This window comes from Pseudophryne corroboree, chromosome 6 (assembly GCF_028390025.1).
Source record: "Pseudophryne corroboree isolate aPseCor3 chromosome 6, aPseCor3.hap2, whole genome shotgun sequence".
In the NCBI taxonomy this organism is placed as follows: domain Eukaryota; kingdom Metazoa; phylum Chordata; class Amphibia; order Anura; family Myobatrachidae; genus Pseudophryne; species Pseudophryne corroboree.
The window spans coordinates 759,084,986-759,100,522 of record NC_086449.1 but is presented as its reverse complement, the minus strand read 5'-3'; positions in this window follow the sequence as shown (position 1 = coordinate 759,100,522).

Genomic DNA, 15,537 nt, shown 5'->3' with positions numbered 1-15,537 from the left:
TGGCCGACACAAACACCTGGCCCATCTAGGAGTGGCACTGCAGTGTCAGACAGGATGGCAGATTTAAAAAATAATCCCCAAACAGCACATGATGCAAATAAAAAAAGAGGTGCAATGAGATAGCTGTGTGACTAAGCTAAGTGACCCAAGTGGCCGACACAAACACCTGGCCCATCTAGGAGTGGCACTGCAGTGTCAGACAGGATGGCAGATCTAAAAAATAGTCCCCAAACCGCACATGATGCAAAGAAAAAAAGAGGTGCAATGAGGTAGCTGTGTGACTAAGCTAAGCGACCCAAGTGGCCGACACAAACACCTGGCCCATCTAGGAGTGGCACTGCAGTTTTCTAACGAGAGGATGAGTGCTTCCATCCTCATGTGAATCTGAACCACCAGCCATAAACATAGGCCAGGGCCTCAGCCGTGCCGTAAATGGCATATTGGCAAGTTTACGCTTCTCATTAGATGCTTTTAATTTTGATTTTTGGGTCATTTTACTGAACTTCTGTTTTTTGGATTTTACATGCTCTCTACTATGACATTGGGCATCGGCCTTGGCAGACGACGTTGATGGCATTTCAACGTCTCGGCCATGACTAGTGGCAGCAGCTTCAGCACGAGGTGGAAGTGGATCTTGATCTTTCCCTATTTTACCCTCCACATTTTTGTTCTCCATTTTTTAATGTGTGGAATTATATGCCAGTAATATATTAATAGCAATGGCCTACTGTACCGTACTGCTATATATTATATACTGGTGGTCAGCAAAATTATGCACTGTCCTCCTACTACTGCGCATAACAACTAAAATGCACCACAGGTATGGATGGATAGTATACTTGACGACACAGGGGTAGGTAGAGCAGTGGCCTACTGTACCGTACTGCTATATATTATATACTGGTGGTCAGCAAAATTATGCACTGTCCTCCTACTACTGCGCACAACAACTAAAATGCACTACAGGTATGGATGGATAGTATACTTGACGACACAGAGGTAGGTAGAGCAGTGGCCTACTGTACCGTACATGCTATATATTATATACTGGTGGTCAGCAAAATTATGCACTGTCCTCCTACTACTGCGCACAACAACTAAACTGCACCACAGGTATGGATGGATAGTATACTTGACAACACAGAGGTAGATAGAGCAGTGTACTACTGTACCGTACTGATATAATAATGGTGGTCACTGGTCAGCAAAATTCTGCACTGTCCTCCTACTATATACTACAATGCTGCACAGATATGGGCCCTCATTCCGAGTTGTTCGCTCGGTATTTTTCATCGCATCGCAGTGAAAATCCGCTTAGTACGCATGCGCAATGTTCGCACTGCGGCTGCGCCAAGTAACTTTACTATGAAGAAAGTATTTTTACTCACGGCTTTTTCTTCGCTCCGGCGATCGTAATGTGATTGACAGGAAATGGGTGTTACTGGGCGGAAACACGGCGTTTCAGGGGCGTGTGGCTGAAAACGCTACCGTTTCCGGGAAAAACGCAGGAGTGGCCGGAGAAACGGTGGGAGTGCCTGGCCGAACGCTGGGTGTGTTTGTGACGTCAACCAGGAACGACAAGCACTGAACTGATCGCACAGGCAGAGTAAGTCTGGAGCTACTCAGAAACTGCTAAGTAGTTAGTAATCGCAATATTGCGAATACATCGGTCGCAATTTTAAGAAGCTAAGATTCACTCCCAGTAGGCGGCGGCTTAGCGTGTGTAACTCTGCTAAATTCGCCTTGCGACCGATCAACTCGGAATGAGGGCCATGGAGTGTTTTTCAGGGAGAGAACGTATAATACTGGTGGTCACTGGTCAGCAAAACTCTGAACTGTCCTCCTACTATATACTGGTGGTCCCCAGTCCCCACAATAAAGCACACTGAGCACAGGAATTTGCAGCACACTGAACACAACTGAGAGAACGCTGCACACGTCCTCTCCCTATCATCTCCAATGCATGAGTGAAAATGGCGGCGACGCGCGGCTCCTTATATAGAATACGAATCTCGCGAGAATCCGACAGCGGGATGATGACGTTCGGGCACGCTCGGGTTAACAGAGCAAGGCGGGAGGATCCGAGTCTGCCTCGGTCCCGTGTAAAATGGGTGAAGTTCGGGGGGGTTCGGATTCCGAGGAACCGAACTCGCTCATCTCTACTATATATATATATATATATATATATATATATATATAGTCGACTCATATTATTATGACCACCAGCTAATAGCCAGAGTAACCACGGTGTGCAGCACAGACACACGTCTGGTAGCCCCCAGGGTTCATTTTGACAGTGAACTGTTGCACTGTAGCGTGTCGGTTGGCCCTCACGCACCTTTGTAGGTCCCCAGTTTCCACGTAGGTTATACACAATGGTGCCACTTGTCCAGTCATGTACACTTTTACTACAGCAGCATGCAAACAGTTCACAAACCACGCTGTTTCAGAAATACTGCCACGCTTGGCCTGAAAGCCGATAATCATCCCTTTTATCAACTTCGATAAATTGCGCCTTTTACCCATGACAGCAATGAGTGATATGTGTGCAGACAGCCTATCACACACCTTATATCCCTGCCAAGCCAGCGCATGAGAAGTGATGTACTTCATGGCCTACGCACTGCCGACGTCACATGTAGGAGGTGGTCACATACAGTATATAGATACAGTATATATACATCATTGTAATGATAAAATTGATAATATGATCAGTAAAAGCATAACACACCTATATAAAAATTAAAATAGCCTTACTATATTACACTTTTTGCATTAGTCTGTGTGTCCTGCTGCGGTTTGCACTTTTCATATAACTACTGCAAGCGTTCAAGGTAGAGAAGATAAAATAGCTATTCTATCTTCTCCATATCTGACAAAGTGTATTGAATCTCAAGCCGCATTATGCAAGATAGCCTTGAAATGATTTATCCAATCCATTAGTTTTTTCATCAGGCATGACAATAACTATAATAGCTCATTCAAATGGTGCTAAGGCAAAAAAAAATTGTCTTAATCTTAAGTAACAAACTATAATCACTAGTTTTTGTAAGGGATAATAGTTTTTTCAATAAATTTGCATTTCCTGAGAACCGAGTCTGACCTAGAACAAATGCATTTTGCAGAATGTAAAGGGCCTATTCACTTGGGTGTGAACATTTTGCTTCATGCATGGAAGGAAATAGATATTTTCACAACAGAAAACAAAACGTACAGGTTTAGATAAACAGTTCTCATTTCCTTGCATTCATCAGTTATCTGTAAAGCAACAAAATTTGTCACAATTTGTTCTGGTTCACTAAGCTGAGTATTCACATGTTGTTCAATGCATTGAGTAATTATATTTTACATAGAACCGCTTGCCCAGAAACCTAATTTCATTCTTCCTCCAGCCAAATTTTACTGAGCTTTTTTTTTTATAGCTAGGTAAATAGTATACTATCACACTGACAGAAGCAAAAAAAGGGACATTGATTTGCCTTATTTGAGACCTTTTTTGCTAAGACCCATACACAAACATCAAAGTAATTGTATCCGAAAATGTTTGCAAAATGTTTTATCACAGTGAAAAATAAAATGGTCTTTGTGGTCCGTGCGGGTGGTGGGCAACAGTGGCGTGCGATGAGGTCAGTGGCTGGTGAGGCACTGCAGTCATAATGGCCGCCGAGTCCTGCCAATGACCCCTATTGCCACCAAGTTGATGCCTGCTAACACCGAGCTCCCTGCATGTGTGGCACACCTGATCCCAGAAAAGTGGGCATGGTCTTGCAATAAGGGTGTGGCTTCGCAACAAGGGCCGTGGCCTCAAAGGGAATGCTGTATCCGTATGATGAGGAAAGGGTAATGCCTTGGAAAGGCAGAGGGTGACAGGAGAGAGATGGTAATGTGGAGACAGTGATGCAGGGGAGATGCAGTGGATGGCGAGAAACGGTGATGGAGAGAGGCAGTGGGTGACAGGGAGAGGGTGACACCAGGTAGAGGATGATACAGTGGGTGAAAGAAAGAGGGTAACACCAGGGAGAGGGTGACAGCAGTGGGTGAAAGAAAGAGGGTTACACCAGGGAGATGGTGACAGCAGTGGGTGACATCAAGAAGAGGGTGATACTAGGGAGAGGGTGACAGCAGTGGGTGACAGGCAGAGGGTGATGGAGAAAGCAGTGGGTGATGCCAGGGAGAGGCAGTGCATAACAGGGAGAAGGTGACACCAGGGAGAGGATGTGGGTGACAGGAGATGGAGACAGGGAGAGGGTGACATCAGGGATAGGGTGATACTAGGGTGAGGGTGAAAGCAATGGGTGACAGGGAGAGGATGATGCCAGGGAGAAGGTGATAACAGTGTGACAGGGAGTGGGTGATGCCAGGGTTACGGTGACAGGTAGAGGGTGAAAGCAGTGTGTGACAGGGAGACGGTGACGCCAAGGAGAGGATGACAGCAGTGGGTGATGCCAGGGAGAGGGTGATAGCAGTGGGTAACAGGGAGTGGGTGACGCCAGAGAGAGATTGACAGCAGTAGGTGACTGGGAGAGAGTGACATCAGTGGGTGACAGGGAGAGGGTGATACCAGGCAGCTGGTGACAGGAAGTGGGTGACAGACAGGGAGAGGGTGACAGTGAGATAGTAACGCCAATGAAAGGGTGACAGGGAGAGGGTGACAGCAGTGGGTGAAAAGGAGAGGGTGGTGCCAGGAAGAGAGTGACTTCAGTGGGTGACAGAGAGAGGGTGATGGTAGGGAGCTGGTGGCAGGAAGCAGGTGACAAACAGGGATACGGTGACAGAGAGATGGTGACAGCAGTGGGTGTCAGCAGTCAGTGACAGCTGTTGGTGACAGAAAGAGGGTTAAAATAAAAAATACTAAATTGCGCTATGAACGGGATTTTAAAGCAGCTCAGTTCAAGGTTCTCATATAATACAAAAAGTAAAAGAGCGCTTGATAAATGTAAATATGGGTATGCGCAAAACCTGTGGAAAAAAGAAAAATTAGTAAAATGTTTACAGCCCTTTTTGGACTTTTTGGGATTGGATTGCAGTTCAGCCAAAGAAAACCAGGATAACTATCTACCCCTATCTAAATACTTGTCAGTCCATAAGTTGTTAATAACTGAGTTTGTATAAGGAGTATCTTACCCCTGTTCGTCTTTGCTTTTGACAACGGTCCCGGCACCCGTAGCTCACGGTGCTCACTCTCCACTGTTGTTAAGTAGGTGGCTGATGGCTGGCCGCTTTGTTAATCAGCGGCTGGGCGGCTGGCAGCCGGCTGATGGCTAGCGGCTTTAATTAGTGGCTGGCTGGCTGACGTCTGGCCGCTTTGTTAATCAGCAGCTGGGCGGCTGGCGGCCGGCTGACGGCTGGCGGCTTTGATCAGTGGCTGGCTGGCTGCTAGTTCCCCGTCCGTGTTGCACAGTTTGATTTTCCAAATTCAGTGCACAGTAGGGGATCCTTAGTGTGTAATCCAACGCGTTTCAGGCGTAAGCCCTTCATCTAGGATAGCTGATGGACAGGGAGAGGGTGACAGCAGTGGGTGACAGGGAGAGGGTGATGCCAGATAGAGGGTGAGAGAGGATTGTAGCAATGAGTGACAACGAGAGGGTGATGCCAGGGAGAGGATAACTGCAGTAGGTAACAGGGAGAGGGTGATGCCAGGGAGCTAATGACAGGAAGAGGGTGACAGGGATAGGGTGACAACAGTGGGTGACAGCAGTCAGTGACAGCTGTGGGTTACAGAAAGAGGGTGACGCCAGGGAGAGGGTGATAGCAGTGGGTGACAGTAGAGGGTCACAGGGAGAGGGTGATGCTAGGGAAAGCACATTACTGTCGCACTCTGTCAGCAGTATCGCATACAACATAAACAGTACAGCCTTGGGTCTCCAGAACAGCATGGGTGAGCCTAGCCCATGTCAAACTGAACTACCCGCCACTGTCCTCAGCAAATCCCGGCCAGCCTGCACCGCTGTTGGTAACAGTGAGAGGAAACAACAAACCTGCTCCCTGTGGCATACCTTCCATCCCTTCCGCTTTTGGCAGTGCCAATACAGTCCCGATCTTGGATGATTGTCCTGTTGCCCTTGTGTCAGGACATTCATCCCAATTTGCAAAGGGTTTGGAGGTGTTTCCATGCAGCATGCTATGGATGCAGACGCCATAGTATTTTTCTGAAAAAAACTTAACACCTATCAATAGTCATGCCTCTCTATGAATTAGTCATGCCCTGTACCACTTCCCCAATGTTGGGAGGTATGTAACATTAAGGTTTAACAGAATTATTTTTTTATTGCTGTGACAGGCGGGAAAGAGTTAATGGTGTTTCGCATGTGTTTGCATGTATGTTTAGTATTACACATATCCTATGCTAAGGCTTCAAGATTATATGGTGTCTGATATGCTTGTTGCACTGTCTTACTGTGTTGCAAATATTTTTACGAGAGATAAAAACTGGTATTAAAAATTGAAGCAGTGATTTTCTTTCTGCACTAACGGGCATATTTATCAAAATTATTCTTACCAAAATTATGTGAAAAGTGATGTTTTCAGACCCTTTTCACATTATTTTAGTATCACCTGAATGTACTAAATGGCAATTAGAGGACAATTCCCAAAGTTCTCCTCCAAGCCCTTAAATTCTCATTTTTTTAGTAACCAGATCACATTTCCCGTATTTGTAATGGAGATTCAATCTGCCTGGAGGGAGCCTTATGATATTAATGCTATCTTGAGATTACATTTTTAGGGCTTCCCTGTGGTTCCCCGACTCCAGCACAGCCTTCTCTGCCTGCTAGCTGCTTGTGATTAGCCAAGTGTGTCTGATAGACACACATGCTGATCACTACGTAAAAAAAAAATGGTTAAAAAATAGAAGTAATACTTCCCTGCACCCAGGAAACAGTGATTGGTGGTCCAGTGAGGGCAGCCAGTGATCTGATCGCTCTTGCTACTGTTGTGATCGCCGGTGCACTAAAGTGATGCTATAAAGCATCACAAGATCCGATGATGGGCTGCCCTCCCAGATCACCGGTCCTGGCTGCAGGTAAGTGTAATCGGAGGGGGTCGAGGGGTAGCGTATGCGCAATACAATCTCAGGGCATTTTTCACGAAAACACCCTGAGAATTGTTGTAACCAGATTTGCAGGGACAGAGCTTTCTTACAAGCTCTGTACCTACATTTGGTAATTGATATATTATTGCGTTAAATGAATATTCATTTATCGCAATGTGATTTTGGTCGAATTTATCATAACCCATCCTTATTTGCAATGCAGATTGTGGTAAATATGTCATGTTTTGTCTCAACGACCACTTGTAATAGTAATATAATGCCAACTTCTATCGTACATTAGGCCAGGGCCATAAATAGGGGTGTTCAATCAATGCCATCGCACAGAGCGCAGGGTTCTGTGGATGACACCAGCACTGCCCCACAGCCCTTGCTTCTGGATTGCTGTTGCAGCTTTGCCAGTGCATCCTTTGGACACCCCAGACAGGCACCATGCAGTCTGTGTAAGGAATCGCTGCATCCTCAGGATACTCCAATGAGCACAGCACTCACCGATGCTGGCAGCCCCGCCCCCTGAGTGCACAAAGTCACTGTTACGGGACTGCATTAGGTCACAATTACAAGTGATTTCTTATTTCTTGTGTTGTGAGTAAGAAACACTTCTGTCACTGCTTTGTTTAAGTAGCTCCCGGTAATGCCAATTGTAAAGCACAATGGAATATACTGGCGCTGTGTAAGTAAATGTTAGTAAATAAATAGTAAATGAATTAATGCTAATGCCATATGATTTCCACAGAAACCCTAATGCAGAAGTTCCACTTCCACACTGGGTACACAGCACACATGATGAGCATGATACAGTAGCTTGCAGTGCACTAATAACCTGAATCAGTTTGAATTTACTGGTCTATTGTCACAGTACAATCAGCCGACAAGATCTGGTTTCCAAGGCTGTCTTGCTCTAAAACTGTGAAACTCTGAGATCGTAGTCGTGATTTAATTTGCAATTAATATTCATAAAGTTTTAAGTAAACTGTAAAATGTTTCCTATTTCAGCTTAACAGGCTGCATTTTATATCAAGTTTAAATTATTTTAAAAGATGATAATTACAGTGATAATAGGGGCTGGGTACAGATGAGTCCATGTTTATCTTGGCCTTTAATAGAATTAATTGGGACAGGTCAGTCAGATTTAATCCCCTGCTGTAATGACTTAATCCCCTGATGTATTGTTCTCTGTGTTGTATTGCAGCTGAGAACAATAGTTGAAGGGCTTATGTTAATAAACCATGGTGTGCCTAGGTGCAGCAAAGAAGTCAAGACAAATGTGGACTCATCTATATGTGCGACCGGTGGTCAGGAGACCGCCAGTCACAATACCGACATCCGGATCCCCGCATTTACATGTCAAGGAGGGGCGAGCGCAACGAAGCCCCGTGCAGGCTCGGTGGCGAGCGTTCTGTTCCCACTCTATGGGTGTCGTAAACACTCACGAGTGGGAATAGTCCCTGTTGGTCGACATGCCGACCGTCAGGATAGTGAAGGTCCGGGATGTAGGTGCCAGTATTGTGACCGTCAGTCTCCTGAACGCCAGTCACATAACTACATCTCGATAATACGATGGTTAGAGAAAATTACTGTGTTTCAGATTGAGGTTCGGGGGGAAAACTGTTAAAAGCACAATGCAACGGGATGTGGTATGGAAGACATACATGCATTAGGCCGACTACATATGGTCGACAGACACAAGGTCAACATGGACAAAAGGTCAATACGGGAGAAGGTACAAAAGATCAACAGGGTCGAAAGGTCGAAATAATAATAGTCGATACAAAATTGGTTAACACACTTTTTTTTCTTCATTTTTGGGGTTAGTGTGGATAGTTTTAGCATCTGGAACCCCAATTGTTGAAACGTGTCCCCTCGCTGGCTCGCTTTGCTCGTCATGCTCCAGGGGACACGCTTCACTTGGCACAAGGTTACTAAAGGTTATGATTAGTGACATGGCTAGTCAAGGAAAGGAAAAGTCAAGAATCCCCCAAAAACATGTGTCGAACATATATGTGTGTCTACCTTTGCTATGCCGAGTCATTGCCGACCATATTAATTTGTCGACCTTTTATATGTTGACCTTTTGTCCATGTTGACCTCGTGTATGTCGACCACATGGGTTCGACCTAATTACTGTCGACCTTATGTATGCCAATAGTCCACATTTCAATGCAACGTATGATTTAGCTTGATCAAGCGGAACATCATAGTTATGGAAAGTGAACCAGGAAGTGCATTAAGAAAGGACAATGAGTCCCAGAAGCCATCTTGGCAATGAGGTCCAGGTAGGTAGTGGCTGAAGACTGATAAAAGTTCTAGGATCCAACTTGAGGGGTATTTTAAGTTGGAGACCAGAGAGACACAGCATTACAATTTATACTGAGGGTGAGATTTACTAAAGGGAAAATGCAGTAAAACACCCGTTTTCGGGGGTTTTACCGCATTTTCATACGTAATAAGATCTGGCCGCTGGGTTTTCGCCGCTGAGGGTATCGGCATCTTTTATGGCAATACACTTTTTTTGCACCCAACGCCGCCGAGCGTTGCACCCACCGCCGCACCTACCGCCCAGTGCTGCACCTGACGAACCCACCTCACCTGTGTCCAGGCAGCCACCGGTGCTGCTCCATGATCCCTCAGCTCCTTCTCCCTTGCAGCACAGCCATTTCTGCTTCTGGCTGCAAGGGGGGAGGAGGAGCTCGGGAACTCCCAGCACACGTCACCTACCAGGGCTGGGAGGTGACGGACCCCACAGAGACCCCTTACACACCTTCTGACAGGTATCGTGGGGGGCCTCTGTCACGCATTGCGATGTTAATAGCATATGTTAGCACATATGTGATTAGCATCGCTGCGGTGGGCGGCGAGGGGCGGTGATGTATTTTAAAATGTTATTATTGGAAGAGCTATCCTTTATACAGCGTTAATAAATGCCACTATGTATGCAATAAGTGGTGGGATGTAGGACCTCATTCAGAGATGGATGCAAATCATTGCATCCACAGCAGCAGGGCCGCAACTAGGGGGAAGGGGGGGGGCTAAGGGGGCATGCGCCCAGGTGCTGGATTTGAGGGGGTACCAAGGAGTTACAGAGGAGTAATGGGTTTTTTGTGGGTTTTTTTATACCGGCAGTGCTGTGCTGTCCCAGTGAGACAGCAGACGGCTCCTGGCACAATGTCTCTGACCTACGTGTCTTCCCACAGCTGGCTCAGACGCTGTGCAGGTGAGCTCCAGTACCTGGGATCTCTCCTGTGCCGGCTACTGTCTTAAACTCTCTTCTTTGCCATGCAGTGCTGCGACTAGCGTGTGGTACGCTGTACAAGCTATAGAAGCGCACTGTGCTCCCAGTTAGCAATATCAACCCGCGCTTTACCTCCCAGATGGGGGGATTTGGTGTAGCTTATAGGGAGATGTAGTGCAGTGACGTAGTGTACCATATAGGGTATGTAGTGTAGTAATGTATTACAGTATATAGGGGCATGTAGCGCACTGATGTGGTGTAACATATAAGGGGATGTAGTTTAGTGATGTAGTGTAGCATATAGGGTATGTAGTGCAGTGTATAGGGCCTGTAGTATAGGGATGTAGTTTAGCATGTAGAGGATGTAGTATAGGATATGTTGTGCAGTGCATAGGGGCATGTAGTGTAGTGATGTAGTTCAGCATGTAGGGGATATAGTATAGTGATGTAGTGCAAGGGATAGGGGAATGTAGTGCAGTGATGAAGTGTTATGAATGATATAGTGCAATGTATAGGAACACACAGAGAAGCATGCACTGCAGTTGAACACACTGCCGGGGCATCTGACACATAGGGCATTTGAGGCATATAGGGGAATATTGTCCAATAGTATCCCCTTTTTTTCAAAATTTTTGATAATCTGATTATTTTAATGTGACAGGGTTGTTGTTTTTTTGTTGTTGTTTTTTTTGGGGGGGGCACCAAACTACTGTGGTTAAAATACTAGTTTCGGCCCCGCGCAGCAGGAACTGCATCCACCCCAGAATCGCCCTTGCAGTGCATAAAATGTGCGATTCATGATAAATCCAACCCAATCGGGTTTCATTATGTAATACACATAAATACCAGTACGTTGACTAATAAAACAAAGTGTCAAAGTCGAAAAATATTGAAGAACACACAGCACGTATAAACTGCACACACATGCACACACATACACAAACTCTGCCGTAAATACCCATACCACGCGCCGATGCGCAGGTCCGCGGGAGCGACCATACGCAAATTGTGGATATGTGCACGCACGTCAGAACAAGTGCAAGCGCAGTGCGTGCACTTGTTCTGACGTGCGTGCACATATCCGCAATTTGCGTATGGTCGCTCCCCCGGACCTGCGCATCGGCGCGTAGTATGGGTATTTACGGCAGAGTTTGTGTATGCATGGAGAGCCATCAAAACACATTACATATTTAATCCAAATAGTGCACAATGTACACATAGTCTCCTTGCACCACATCAGAAAGTTATAGCTGTTTAAATGGTTGCAGAACAAAGGGATTCACCTTTACAGGATAAGAGGGGACAGACTAAGGTTATAAGGTGGTATTTGAGATCCAGCTGTAGGGTATTTTAAGGGTAACATTCCGGTGTTGGTCTGCGGAAGATCGCATGTTCCTGCGGATAGTTATGTGCAGAAGCAGAATATAGATATAAACTGTATTTACTGTATATTATGTATGCAGCGGGAATCCAGAGGAGACCACCCACAAGAGCAGTTGAGAAAGACATCACCTACCTATTCAAATCAACCTATGACCTCTCCTGTACTGTAAAAGTGCATCCCTGTGTCCAATGGACAAAGGGATTACAGTATCCATTGTATTGCTTTTGGAAGACTTGTATAAATAAAGCCTGCTGCAGGCCGGCCAGCCACAAGACTCACAATGTTATCTATTTGATTACGGAGGACTGGACCAGGAAGCGCACACGAATATTCTCACGTATGTACATTGACTGTAGCCATTATTCTGTTATATATATTGTCTTGTATTGTAGCGTATAATTTGTATTGTAAACCCCCTTTCAGAAATAATCCACTGTGGTGTCGGAACCCAGCGGTAAACTCACAATTTGTGTCGTGTGCTCATTGCCCTGCTAAGGTTTAAAGTGTACTATTATTGCATAGCATTGCTGTAGAAGGTTTAAAGTGTATCTCTGGGTGTGTATGCGCTGCGAGTACTTTGTACCGTCAGCGCGGCGTGTGTACGCAAAGTCCGTACACTATGGAACCCTTTTACGCTAATAGCGTAAAAGGTGCGTAGTGTGAATTAAGTATAGTGGCCGCAGCGGCTAAAGGTATAAAGTGTATTGACGGTGTGTTTAAGGTATAGCTTTTATTCCTGTAAAGATAATCGACATTTTCAATTGGGGGCATCGTCCGATTTTCCACATTTTTACTGCTTAACAGGACACAAGCAGATATAATCTATCAGCCTAAGGGTGGACGGGGATCCTACGTATCCTTTTCTTGGTCGGTGGATATACTGAAAACCCTACTTAATTGCTGATTAGATGGTGTCTGCTCTGTATGATTTGTAGGGATGCTGGTAAGAACTCGTAAGGTAAGCAGGAAAAAAAGCTATTTAAAATCTGTGAATTTATTTTTGGCGCCAAATGCGTACACAACAAAAGCGTACACCCATACCCTGTGCATACTCTCCCACATTGTTGCCATAACACTCAGATTACTAGATTCATAATATAAATATTAAGGAAGGAAGTGTAAAACACAAACGCAGTCTGGCCTAGTTATAAAGGTTTATACAGAAAATAAACTGTGTGGTGTGTTAAGTGAGCAATTATAGTTAATATTGCTCACATTTATAGAAATTGTATGATTTGTGCTATTGCGGACGTACGGTTTTGTACACGTGTCTCGGACAAGGTACGGAACTGCACACGCGGCATAAGCACGGTCGCGTGTTTACGCAATTTGCGTAAGAATCTGGTCGCTAAGTACAAATTACACAATAGTTCGTTTAGTTTAAAGCTGAGACAGTAGCCACGCTACAATAACACAAGATTGCCCAGCTTCCAAAGTTTAGTATAAAACCCTTATTTACTGTATTGCCTCTGGGAGTAAAGCTGCTTGTCTGAATGAATGATAATTTTCTGTACAGAAAAACCAAAGTGTAATTGAGTGAGCGAACGCAGGAGCGAGTGGAAATTTGAACCATGGAATTTGGAATCTTGGTGTGTGGTACATCAAGTGAGTGGAGACTTGGTGGCGTGAGGCGGCTGACTCACGTTAATATAAGGTTTAATACGTAAGTCGTGAGGAGACTTACACAGGAGCGTGGTAGGGAATTGTGAAGTGTTGTGACCCATATAATTTTTTTTTATACGCTCCGGCTGAGGTTTCGCAGCCTGAAAATCGATTCCAGTGGTCGTACGGCAGATAAGTAACAAGTACCTATACGCTGTGCGATTGGACCGCGCGTTTTTGGGTGCGATATATAGCGCAACGTGATATCTTTTTTGCGAGCTTTTGCGTAAAATCGCGGTATCATTAGCGCTGTATAGAACATACGAAAGCGTGATTTGTGTATAATAAAGTGCATAGGGAGTTTTCGCTGGTCTCTCTCAGGAGGGTCTCCAACGGCCGATACTTTACTGGAAAGGGTAAGTTATTCCTAAAAACTTCCAGTAAATATAGGTCACATAGGGCCCTAAGTTGGGTAAATTGCCTTCGCTATCGACAGTGTATGGTAGTACTGGCCAATGTGGGCGGTGAGCGGGTGAAGAGCGCTCGGAGAACTTTCACCGTTACCTTATATTGAGTATTTTGGTGTTTGTGGGAAAAGGCCCACAATTATGGGAGCCAGTTGCTCAAGTAAGGGACGTTTAACCAGGGTTCAGGTTGTAGAGCCGCGGCCCATGGGGTCAGCGGAGTTTAAAGGAAAAAGTATTGAAGACTTTTTGTCTGACTGGGAACGTGTGACTGACAAAGATAGGGAACCATTCCCTAAGGTGGGCAGCTTTGAACCAGAGGTACTGCAGAATGTAAGCAGTAAAATATGTCTTCAAAAATCCAGAAAACAAAGGATTAGACACAATGATTGTTTAAAATTATGGCAACAGGAGGGGGATATGCAAAGAGAACAAATTCGCAAAACAGGTTCAAAACCTAGCGGGAATGAGAACACAAACACACCAGTGTCGACACAGGTCGAAGGGGAAGAGAGGGCTACAGTCAATGATATATCCGTTAAAGATAGTAGTATGCAAAAACAATGTATTAACCCTAATTTTTGCAAGATGTATCCTGTTTTGAAGTCTTTTCCAGGTTATAGGTCACAGGAAGATGAAGGATCCAGCCAAATCGCAGCTCTCCTCCAAGCAGTCACTTTGCAGGACAATCAGGTGGGGTCTGTCCAACCAGGTAGTGCAGTAACAATATTCCCCAATGAAAGAACTGGTGAGGTCACAGCTACCGGTAAGTGTGAGACAGCTCATTGCACAGAGACAACAACACCTCACAGTAAACAAATCAGGAACAGAATTGTAGGATTACACCCTGTCTTGGGAACAGTAACTCCCAATGGGGGAACCGATAGTCAGGGAGTAGTTCTCACCAGGAATAATGCAATGTATTGCCCGTGGCCCAGAGATGAGCTGCGATCAATCATTTCAGAATTCCCCGACCCTCGGAAGGATTTAGCTAGATGTTAGAAATTTATCAGAGATCTGGGTAATGTGTATGAACCGACAAACAAACACTGGCGGATACTTTTGAAAGCGTGCCTATCCCCTAATATTGACACCCAAAAATTTATCACTGATTGTAGATTAGAGTCGGATAATCTTATGACTGACAAACACAATCAGGAGAACTTAGAGCAAATTAACAGGCAACAAGAGTTGTATTTCCCCACAACTGTTAAGTGGAGAAGAATTTTCTCCATAAAGCAGAGGGAAAATGAAATGACATCTGAATATTTCCATCGGGCCCTGCAAATAATGGATAGATACATGGGGGTATCGGATACAGGGAACGATACGAATTACAGGGAGGTGGCTGTCTCTGTGCTAATGGACGGACTCGATAAGACAGTAAGGGACAGAGTACAAACATCTTTGCCTAATTGGAGAGGAGTCACAGTAGCTTGCCTTAGAGAGTGCGCAATTGTACACCACAAGAATATTATTAGGCGTAGAAAACAACAGGAGGAGAGGCTGAGGATTGAAAGTATACAGGCTCTTACACCAAAGTCTCATCAGCCTAAACCCCAGACCCCTGCTGTTTGGAAAAGACAGAGAACATGCTGCATTTGTAGGAAGGAAGGGCATTTTGCCAGAGATTGTAGGTATAGTAGAACACATAGCCAATATAGACCCCTAGACAGAGAAAACAAGCCACGTTATTAAACACATAGACGGGATCAAGGGACATATAGTAAGGAATCACGATACATATAGAAAACACAGATTCGGTTAATGGGAAGAACAGAATAAATGCAACTTTACCCTTTTGACA